Genomic DNA, 11559 nt, shown 5'->3' on the forward strand with positions numbered 1-11559 from the left:
GAGCTTTGGCAACCATATGGCAGCTGTGTTGTTGTCATCCCATTGGGCTTTCAAAATTTTCTTGGGTCTTCAGAGTGCCCAACTCTAACACCTATGCCTGTAGACTTATGGCTGGTAATGTTATTTGATTAGGGAAAGAGTTGAATACCGACGACATTCCAAATAGTTGGAGTTGTAGGAAGAACGCTCTTTCCTTGATAGTCAGGGAGTTTACTTGTGTAGGAGCCTGATTGAAAGTTGTCGGCTTTGTAAGACAAACTTTGACATTACTTGTGTTTTGAGGAATAGACTCTGAACTTGATTCGGTTGTAATATCCTCCTTTTGATGTGTTGCCTCTGAGATAGAAGTGAGTAAAGGTACCCACTTGCCTTTTTCTTCCCATGTCAGTTTGGAGTATCCCTTCCTGTTCGAGACCTTCTGATGATGTCCGATTGACGTGTCAGCTTGTCTTTCCACCTGGACTCTTTCAGGCTTGGTAAGGTGTGGTTTCCAGTATTGATTTGGTTTCTGTACGTGAGGTGGTATTGACTGCTTTTGTTCTTGAGTAGATTCAGGAACATAATTATGTTTTGCTGCAGTAGTCCCTGCATTCTTCTTTGGTAGCCACAAGGTAGTAGCACCCTCGTAGTAGCCTTGTGCTTGCAGAACCTTCTTTGGGATCCACCGTTGTTGAGTGGTCTTGTTGGAGGTGGAACTGTTGGTTTTGGTGAACCTCCTCTTTAGCTTTGTATTCCTTGGATGTTCCTTGGCAGCATTGGGTCTTGGCTTGTGAGTTGCTTTAGGTAACCAGATTTGAATTCTAAGTGCTTCCCCCCTTCCGTAGCCTTGTGCATATAAGAGAGATGTTGGCACATGCCATCCTTGAGTATTGTCATTGTCATTATTCACCCAAATCATTGGATCTTTTGAGGTTGTCTCTATCACAGTAGTGATGGTCTCCACCTTTTGAAAAGATGGGAGTGCCGAAGCACTTGATCTTGTAAGGTGAGTAGAATTTACCAACAAGGTGTATTGTCGTGAGTTCCAGTCTATACCGCATCTGGTGGTTCTAATCCATGATCTGCCTAGAACAACATCCACCACTGCTTGGCTCTTGTTAGCAACATAAAAAGTCACGTGCATCGATTGATCCTGAATGGACATATTAATACAGCACTTGCCTAGGGCTGGGGTTTCATCACCAGAGAAACTCTGGAAGTTCAATGATGCATTGGTGACCAAAGGTTGGCCTAAGGATGTCCACGCTTCATAAGACAAAACATTGCAGTTGGCTCCCGAATCTATAAGTGCAGACGCTGCAAAGATTGCTCTTTGAGTAGGGATCCTTACATCAATATAAAAGGGATCTACAAAGTCTTCATCATCATTCAAGTTGATGGCCATGATAGCTGCCTTGCGGCGCTCTCATGCTATAGCCTTAGCTTCTTCTTTTGCTTGACTTTGTAACAAAGCTTGAGCTTTTTTACGTGTCTGACTAGCATGTATGCGTATCAGCATATCATCTGTTAGAGGTTCTTCATAGCACTTCAAGCGGCTTACATTGATGAAGTCATTGGCTCTCCATCTAAGGTTTCCAACCTTACTGCACCACTCGCACTAAGCTCGTTGATCACAAATGGACCAAGTCCTCGCATTTTCAGCTTGCGTTTTTGTTTCTTCAATGTGTAAAGCAACACTAGATCACCTCTCCTGAAGCGACCTTTCTTCACATGCGTATCATGCCAACGCTTTTGGCGTCGTTTTTCAGCATACATGCCAATGACTGCCAATAGCCTGTCTTCATCTAGCCTCATGAATGGCCTTCCTAGGATCACTTCGTAATTTGTGTTCTTGCCAAAGTCTACGATAGCAAAGGTATGTCCGTACTCAATGCCACATGATTTGACTATAACGTTCTCAAGCAATCCTATGGGACTCTCTAGATTTCTGTCTGCCAATTGCAAACTCATCCTTGTACTTCTAATTGCAGGTTTTCCCCACATTTCCCATACAGTTTTTGTTGCTATACTCACCCATGCTCCGCTATCTAGAATAGCTATAGATTCAATTTTGTTGATCTCCACAGGAAGCGTAGTATTTCCTTCGTCGTCTTCACAATGCTTGCCAACTTTGTTCACAGGAACCGGAATTGTTTGCTTAAGCATTAGCTCAGAAGCCTTTGCCTTCAACAACTCCTTAACCTGGATGTTCTGGTTCCACAAACCTTGCTTAGTTAATTGTGTAGCCACTTCTCCCCACAATCTTGGTCTAAGCTTTAAGAACTCCGCAAGTGGAATGGTACACGTAACTGGTGCCGACATTAAAGCTTGTAAACTCCCTATGTCTCGTTCCTGATGAGGTTGTCGTGTCATTGATGGTACTCGCATGATTTGGCTATGTGCTTCGTACAGTCCTAAATATGAGGGCAGTGTCTTGCATGTGAGCTTATTGCTCCGAGCTGAGACAACAGTCTGAGCATCATCTGGTAGAGATAAAGCATCTAATTCTTGAACCCTTTGATTCGAGAATTCTACTATAGAGAACGGTGGTGACTTGTCAGAAGATGCTAGATCCTCAACTTGTTTTTGCACCGCTTCCCACATCTCCCTTGCTACTGCTTCCTCTATTTCAGGAATTTCATCTCCAAAATCCGCAGTAGTCAATGGTTTTGACTCGTCTGCATTGGTATGAGGTAAATCGTCTCCTTCAGGCATTTCTGGGAAATGTAGAGATACAACTTCACTTCTCTTTTCCATGCTTGGCGTGGCTTCTGGTATCGTCTCTAAGTTAGGCTTCAGAGAAGCAGGTCCTCTTGCGTACATAGGTGGTGGGCTGTCTATTAGAGTCTGAGTATCCCTAATCAACTACTTATGGATAGCCAAGTTGATTGTCTCTTCACTCACGAGGGTTGGGATATTCTTGCAGCTTCTTAGGCAGCTCGGTCAGAGCTGTGATCCTACTATTATACGCTTGAAGCGCTGCATCTAAAGGCTCGTACACCTTGTCCACAAGGACTGATCCTCCTAAGCTTTTCTCAGACTTGGATGCTTTTTTAGAGCTCTTCTGCTCCTTCGAATTCTTACTCCTCTTACTGCGTGGTTTACGTCAAGTTGATTTCTTTCTCTCTTTTCTATCTTTGGATAGAACCTTAATCTCAGAGGGTTCCTCAACAACCTCTTTGACATTCTTTTGCGCTTGGGCTCTAGTCACTACTCGTAGCGACACTAGTTCGTTCTCCTCCTCAGATGTCGTGGGTGATGGAATCACTTCAACATAGTTGAGGGGCGCTTTAGCTTTTTGTGCTGCCGGATCTGCAGGCTTCAACAAGCAATCCTTTGGTAGATGGTCAATGCTACACCCTTGGCAAAACCTCTCTACAGGTGGAAACGTAGATGTTGTGCCTATGTTAGCGAAGAGGGGCCATTTCTTGTTTGGACATTCTCTCGCCCAATGTGGTCCACCACATTCGTAGCATGGTCCTGTTTGTTGCGTAGGGTATAGTCTCTTTGTAGGATATGGTCCTGGATAACCTTGAGTGTCTTGGTTGGCTGAGATCCTATAAGCATCAAAGAGCTTGGGTCTCCATTAAAGTCATGAGCTAGGCTTGGTCCGGTGGGGTTCTCAAAGTAGGGTTCGACAAGAGGATGCTCCATTTCGATGTAGTATGGTTGAGAGCTAACCATCTCCATACCTAATTCAGGATTCTCATATTCCACATATCTAAAGGAAGCTGTGCCAGGTGGAGGAGGTTGAGATCCTAGCACCGGCCGTGCTTGCTCTTGAGCAACTAAGGTTCTCTCATGGTTCACAACTTGCTGTCTAGGTGCAGAGTTAGCTGCTTGTTCCCTTTATATCCTTGCAATGTGATTGCAACCCGAAGTCACATGTGTGTAGTTCCATTTACAAAGCTGGCACCACTTCTTTGTTGGTTGATTGCCAACCAATGGTGAGAAGGTTGGGCACTGCTCGGTTTTATGGCTACCTCCACATCCTCCACATCCTCCACAGACGTAGGGGCCTGTAGGTACAGTATGCATGTATGATGGTTGGGCACTGCTCGGTTTTATGGCTACCTCCACATCCTCCACAGACGTAGGGGCCTGTAGGTACAGTATGCATGTATGATGGTTGGGGTCGGTAGGAAGGTCTGTAGTATTGCCCCATCTTTTTCAATACTATCTCGGCAATCTGATCTGGATTAACTAATGGCACACTAGAGTCAGAGCCCTTCCCAGAGCTACGTTTATCATCCGGATGACTATCTTGGTTTCCCATGCCAGTCATGTCAAAGTTGTCATTGTAATCCATGGCATCCATGCAACACTCATTGACACTCATTGAAGATGACATGCTTCTTTGCGTACAAGTGAGCGTGAAGCGTCTTGTTTCGTAAGCCTTCCAGGAAGATAGAAATTAATCTTCCTTGGCTTGGCTTCTCATCGTCAGGGCATCGATTGATGTACTGCTTTAACCTATTTACGCAATCTCGCACAGATTCTTGATCTTTTTGCTTAAAAGCGTAAATTTGAGCTACCGCATTGTGCTTAATTCCCATTTTTGAAAATGCAGCTATAAAGCTCTTTTCTAGCCCATTGAAAGATCGCTTTGCCTCAGGCTCTAAAGTCTGAAACCATGATAAAGACATACTCTCTAGCGTCAAGCCAAATCCCTCGATTTGCGTATGCGTATCCGTGACTTGCTCCGCATGTATAGCTTGCTTAGAAGCTGCTATATGGTCATATGGGTCACCGGATCCGTCATACTTCTTGACAAGCTTTTGCAGTGCAGATGGTCTCACTTTTCTAGAATATTCATCGTCATGTCTCCTATATGAGTCTCGGCCTCTAACTCTAGGCTCTTCAAATGTCAGTTCACTTGGTCTATGGGGTTCTCTTGGAGGTACATATCCACTTGCTCGTGGTCTTTCTTCTCCCCTAAATTCTCTAATAGCCTCGGGTCTCCTCGTAGGATCAATCGTTGGAAAGACTGGTCCTTTAGCAGTTGTTCGCATGGAAGGTGCTGGTCGAGCCACACTTGGGGTTCTAGCCCATGGTGGTGCTAGTGTTTCTCCTCGAAAGGCAGATTCATCTGGACGTGCCGTGTCTAAGGTAGACACCTTAGTGAAAAGGGGCCTTCCTTTCCATGTCATTTCCCTAACCTCAGGCCATTCAAGGATTCTAAAGTCGTTCCCCCATCTATCATGAACACGTTAGTGAAACCTTCTAGATGCTCCATAGTTATTGTATGCGTGACTGGAAGCTCTAAGCTCGGGTGCTTAGTGGTTGCATAGTAGGTTTCTACCACATCCCTATACACCTCTTTAATTGGGTCGTCTTGATAGATTTTAACTACTGGAATTTCTTTTACTATATCCCATGGGTTTTTCTTGGTCTCTTTTTCTTTTCCCATTCTTTCTCTATCCTCCCAATTCCTGTCGGAAAACAATTCTTCAAGTAAAGAAATGGGCGTACCAGGTCTGCGCGATGTTCCGGGCACATTTGGGTCCGATGGAAGCTCCTTCTTCTGCTTTGCTTGTGCGCTAGGTTGAAGTACACCCAAAGCATCCACTTGTTCAGGATTTTTGGTGACCTCGTAGCGTACTCCATTTCTATCCATGTACATATCGTCTTGGTAGTTTACCCATGGTGTTGGTTCAAATGCAGAATGAATGTCTGCAATTTTAACAACAAACCGGCTCATTGGATCTTTGTAGATCTCACCGCCATCCACGTTTGTATACAAGAAATGGAGTCTCATGTTGTCAATCAACTCCCCATCTGGGATTTCAAATGGATTAGCAGAATCTGCCATACCAATGGGTGTGGATGGTCTATTCATGCCAAATGACTCGTTTATGTTGATTGAAATATCACTCTTGGTTCTTGAGAGGCTCTCTGTTTGAGACTCCGAAGATGTCTCGAGAATGCTCTCCAAGTTGCCAACAACTGATTGAGTGCCGCTCCCTTGAGTGGTTACCCTATATGGTGCACTAGTGTTACGTCCCCCTAGTATTGTTCCCGAGCGTAGATGCATACGCTATTTTTAGCACGTTGCAGTGTCCAGTTTTTGAAAAAAAAAATATTATTTTTTTATTATATATATATATAACCCTACCTAACCACTAAATGCAACTAACATGAATATGTGTGTAAATACATATTTTATTTTATTTTTATTTTATTTTTATTTTTTTAACTAATTACATAAAAATACTAATTATGCAAAAAATTACAAAAATTTAAAAAAATGCAAAATATGCAGAAAATGTGGACTCAAAATAAAATACATAATTTACAGATTTTTTTAAAATTATTTTTTTTATTTTTTATTTTTTTTATATTTTTTGTTTATTTTTTTTAAATTTTTTTATATTATTTTTAAAAAAATAATGCAAAAAACATGAAAACATGGAAATTTAAAGATTAACAAAAAAAACAAAAAATAAATAAAAAATAAAATACTAACCTTTCTCGCTGGCCCTTATCGTTTTCGTTTTTTGCGCCGTTCACGTCCGCTCTCCTCTCTGCGGCCACGTCTCCTCCTTATCCGGTCGCCTTCTCTTCCTCCTCTGCTGCGGCCGAGTGAGCTCTCTCTGCTGCGTTCACCTCCTCGCCTTCTTCTTCTCTCTCTGCTGCGCCTACTCCTTCGCCTTCTCTTCCACGGGTGAGCTGACGCCACCGGCCTCACTTCCGCTTCCTCTTTCTCTGCTGAAGCCTCTCTTCGCCTCCTCTGCTTCCTTCAACGGCCAGGCGCCTCCACAGCTGCCGGCCACCTCACCTCCTGGCCCTTCGCCTTCACCTGCACAGCTGAAGCTCGGCCTCCGCCTACGTCGCACCTCCGCCTCCTCTTCTCTTCTGCAGCTACACGCGCCTCCACAGCTGCCGGCCCCTCTCCTTCACCTTCACCTTCAAGATCTTGAAACAGTTCGCTAATGTGATTGTTGCCTCAGGGCATGGGCCCTCGGCTGCTGCCTTGGTGGCGACGAGGTGAGCCCTGGCGTGGAGGCTGGTCCCGGCACCTTGGCGGTTGCCGCCTTCTCTTCCTCCTCGTTTGCTCTGCGGGTGACTTCACCGAACCTTCGCTGCAGCCACCGGCCTTGCTTACTTGGCTCCTCTCCTTCGCCTCCGGCCACCTCCGCCTTCTTGCGGCCTTTTCTTCCTCCTCCTCTGCTAAGTACTAACTAATGTCTATTCTTTCACTAATCTATGCTACAGTAACTTTACACTAATCCTATGCTTCTCTTAATACAAAACAGCAAATAAAAAGCACTTTAAAACTAATTTTTCTAACTCTAGTCTATGAACAAAACATGAACACAACAATGAAATCAACCATGGAAACCATAAACATGAATGAAAGCATTGCAATAAACAAAAAGAATTAGTGGTAGTAATGCAAGCTTCTCAACCGGTTTTGAGTCTTCTCCCCGGCAGCGGCGCCAATGGAGAGACGGAAGACTCTTTACACTTGTAGCAAGAGTAGCATGATCCGTGTGTAGCTCAATCCAATGGGATTTGCATCCCTTTCGGAGCTAGGGATTCAACCCGTACCGGTGCACGGAAGCTTATCCCCACGAATGGAGAAAATGCTATGAACACCACTACCTTGACATAGACTTTACACACAAGCTCAATCTTGCCATAGCTCATTCACTCATCATCCCACTCATTCATGCATCTAATACAAGAAGAAGGCTAAGCTAATGCACACACAAGCTCAAAGCACACTTCATTCTCAAGCACTTACTTCCCTAGCATGCACACAAACCTTGAAGCTTAATGGAACTTGAAATAAACATACATTCTCATTCACTACTCAAGCAATGCCTTGCCCATGGATAAGCTACAAGCTATGGAGAAGCTTAAGCTTGAATCCACTACCACACAAAGCCTAATAGAGAATCCACAAGCATCAACAAAGAAGCATGCACATTAGAGAAGAGAGATGAGAAGAGAGAAATACATCATATCATTGCATTGAATTAGAAGAGCATTGCTCATACAATAGTGTAGATGGGGAGAGAGAAGAGCTTGCACCTCTATGAACAAGAGGGAGAGCTAGTCTCAAGAGAGCTCAAGCATGAGTTCATCCCAATGTATCCATAAGCTCTCAAATGAGCCACTATTTATACTAAAACTCCTAAAACTCCCAAAACTTCCCATGTGGGATTATTCTCAAGCCCACTCCCACACTCATCTACAACTTGAAACTCTTTACAAGAGCCCTAAATAAGAATGTCAAGTCTCTTGTTTTCCTGCTTCCATCTTTGTGTTGCATCCTTGCATTGATCACCACTCATCACGCAACATAGTGAATGAGAATGCATGTTTATTTCAAGTTCCATTAAGCTTCAAGGTTTGTGTGCATGCTAGGGAAGTAGGTGCTTGAGAATGAAGTGTGCTTTGAGCTTGTGTGCTTATGAGTGAGCTTGTGTGTGCATTAGCTTAGCTTTCTTCTTGTATTGGATGCATGAATGAGTGGGTTGATGAGTGAATGAGCTATGGCAAGATTGAGCTTGTGTGTGTAAAGTCTATGTCAAGGTAGTGGTGTTCATAGCATCCTCTCCCGAAAGGGATAAGCTTCCATGCACCTAACCGGGTTGAATCCCCTAGCAATGAAAGGAGTGTTTATCATTCCATTGGTGAGCTAGGAGCGTAGTCTACTTGCCCATATTGTATACGTAGGGAGACGACAGTCTTTCCATTGGCGCCGCTGCCGGGGATACGACCTACGGTTAGTTGAGGATCCTTGGCAGCCATTACATTCTAAACATTCAGCGAGACCCAAGGGGTTGAAGCTGCCCGTGAGTGACAAGCCCAAATGCTCCGGCGTCACACATCCCAGGTAGTGGATAACCTCCGAATCCCACCTTGCGGGCGAGCTCATTGACGGGCTTCAGTTGCCGGCGGCGAGCGAAGGCGGCCGCCCGCAGCAAAGGAGGCGAAGGTGGCCGAAGGGCTTCAGCTGCTGGCGGCAAGGGTGGCCGCAGCAGAGGAGGTGAAGGTGGCCGAAGGGCTTAGCTGCTGGCGGCGAGGGCGGCCGCAACAGAGGAGGCGAAGGTGAGGAGGCAAAGGTGGCCGAAGGGCTTCAGCTGCTGCTGGCGGCGAAGGCGGCCGCAGCAGAGGAGGCGAATGTGAGGAGACAAAGGTGGCCGAAGGGCCGCAGCAGAGGAGGAGAAGGCGAAGAGGCGAAGGCGGCCGCAGCAGAGGAGGAGAAGGGCCGCAGCAGAGGAGGAGAAGGCGATAAGGTGGCCGCATGATTCGGAAGCGATAAGGTGCCAGGCGATAAGGTTAGTATTTTATTTTTTATTTTTTATTTTTTTTTGTCTTTTTGTTAATCTTTAATTTTTCAAAATCTGCAATTTTCGCATACCAATTTTCATGTTTTTTGCATTTTTTTAAAAAAAAATAAAATAAAAAATTAAAAAAATCTATAAATTATGTGTTTTCTTTGGAGTCCACATTTTTGCATATTTTGTATTTTTTGTAATTTTTTACATAATTAGTGTAATCTGCATAATTAGTATTTTTAGCATAATTCGTATTTTTGTGTAATTATTAAAAAAATATAAAAATAAAATAAAATATATATTTACACACATATTCATGTTAGTTACATTTAGTGGTTAGGTAGGGTTTTAAAATATATATATATATATATTTAAAAAAATCAAAAACTGGACACTGCAACGTGCTAAAAATAGCTCGAGACATCTTCGGAGTCTCAAACAAAGAGCCTCTCAAGAACCGCGAGTGATATTTCAATGGACGTAAACGAGTCATTTGGCATGAATAGACCATCCACACCCATTGGTATGGCAGATTCTGCTAATCCATTTGAAATCCCAGATGGGGAGTTGATTGACAACATGAGACTCCATTTCTTGTATACAAACGAGCATGGCGGTGAGATCTACAAAGATCCAATGAGCCGGTTTGTTGTTAAAATTGCAGACATTCATTCTGTGTTTGAACCAACACCATGGGTAAACTACCAAGACGATATGTACATGGATAGAAATGGAGTACGCTATGAGGTCACCAAAAATCCTGAACAAGTGGATGCTTTGGGTGTACTTCAACCTAGCGCACAAGCAAAGCAGAAGAAGGAGCTTCCATCAGACCCAAATGCGCCAGGAACATCGCGCAGACCTGGTACGCCCATTTCTTTACTTGAAGAATTGTTTTCTGACCGGAATTGGGAGGATAGAGAAAGAACGGGAAAAGAAAAAGAGACCAAGAAAAACCCATGAGACATAGTAAAAGAAATTCCACTAGTTAAAATCTATCAGGACGACCCAATTAAAGAGGTGTATAGGGATGTGGTAGAAACCTACTATGCAACCACTAAGCACCCGAGCTTAGAGCTTCCAGTCACGCATACAATAACTGTAGAGCATCTAGAAGGTTTCACTAAGCATGTTCATGATAGATGGGGGAATGACTTTAGAACCCTTGAATGGCCAGAGGTTAGGAAAATGACATGGAAAGGAAGGCCCCTTTTCACTGAGGTGTCTACCTTAGACACGGCACGTCCAGATGAATCTGCCTTTCAAGGAGAAACACTAGCACCACCATGGGCTAGAACCCCAAGTGTGGCTCGACCGGCACCTTCCATGCGAACAACTGCTAGAGGACCAGTCTTTCCAACGATTGATCCTACGACGAGGAGACCCGAGGCTATTAGAAAATCTAGGGGAGAAGAAAGACCACGAGCAAGTGGATATGTACCTCCAAGAGACCAAGAGAACTGACATTTGAAGAGCCTAGAGTTAGAGGCCGAGACTCATATAGGAGACATGACGATGATTATTCTAGAAAAGTGAGACCATCTGCGCTGCAAAAGCTTGTCAAGAAGTATGACGGATCCGGTGACCCATATGACCATATAGTAGCTTTTAAGCAAGCTATACATGCGGAGCAAGTCACGGATACGCATACGCAAATCGAAGGATTTGGCTTGACGCTAGAGAGTAAGTCTTTATCATGGTTTCAGACTTTAGAGCCTGAGGCAAAGCGATCTTTCGATGGGCTGGAAAAGAGCTTTATAGCTGCGTTTTCAAAAATGGAAATTAAGCGCAATGCGGTAGCTCAAATTTACGCTTTTAAGCAAAAAGATCAAGAATCTGTGCGAGATTGTGTAAATAGGCTAAAACAGTACATCAATCGATGCCCTGATGATGAGAAGCCAAGCCAAGGAAGATTAATTTCTATCTTCCTGGAAGGCTTACGAAACAAGACGCTTCACGCTCACTTGTACGCAAAGAAGCATGTCATCTTCAATGAGTGTTGCATGGATGCCATGGATTACAATGACAACTTTGACATGACTGGCATGGGAAACCAAGATAGTCATCCGGATGATAAATGGCTCTGGGAAGGGCTCTGACTCTAGTGTGCCATTAGTTAATCCAGATTAGATTACCGAGATAGTATTGAAAAAGATGGGGCAATACTATAGACCTTCCTACCGACCCCAACCATCATACATGCATACTGTACCTACAGGCCCCTACGTCTGTGGAGGATGTGGAGGTAGCCATAAAACCGAGCAGTGCCCAACCTTCTCACCATCAACCA

Source organism: Cibotium barometz, chromosome 24 (genome assembly GCF_041138505.1).
Source record: "Cibotium barometz isolate CiBa-2024 chromosome 24, ASM4113850v1, whole genome shotgun sequence".
In the NCBI taxonomy this organism is placed as follows: domain Eukaryota; kingdom Viridiplantae; phylum Streptophyta; class Polypodiopsida; order Cyatheales; family Cibotiaceae; genus Cibotium; species Cibotium barometz.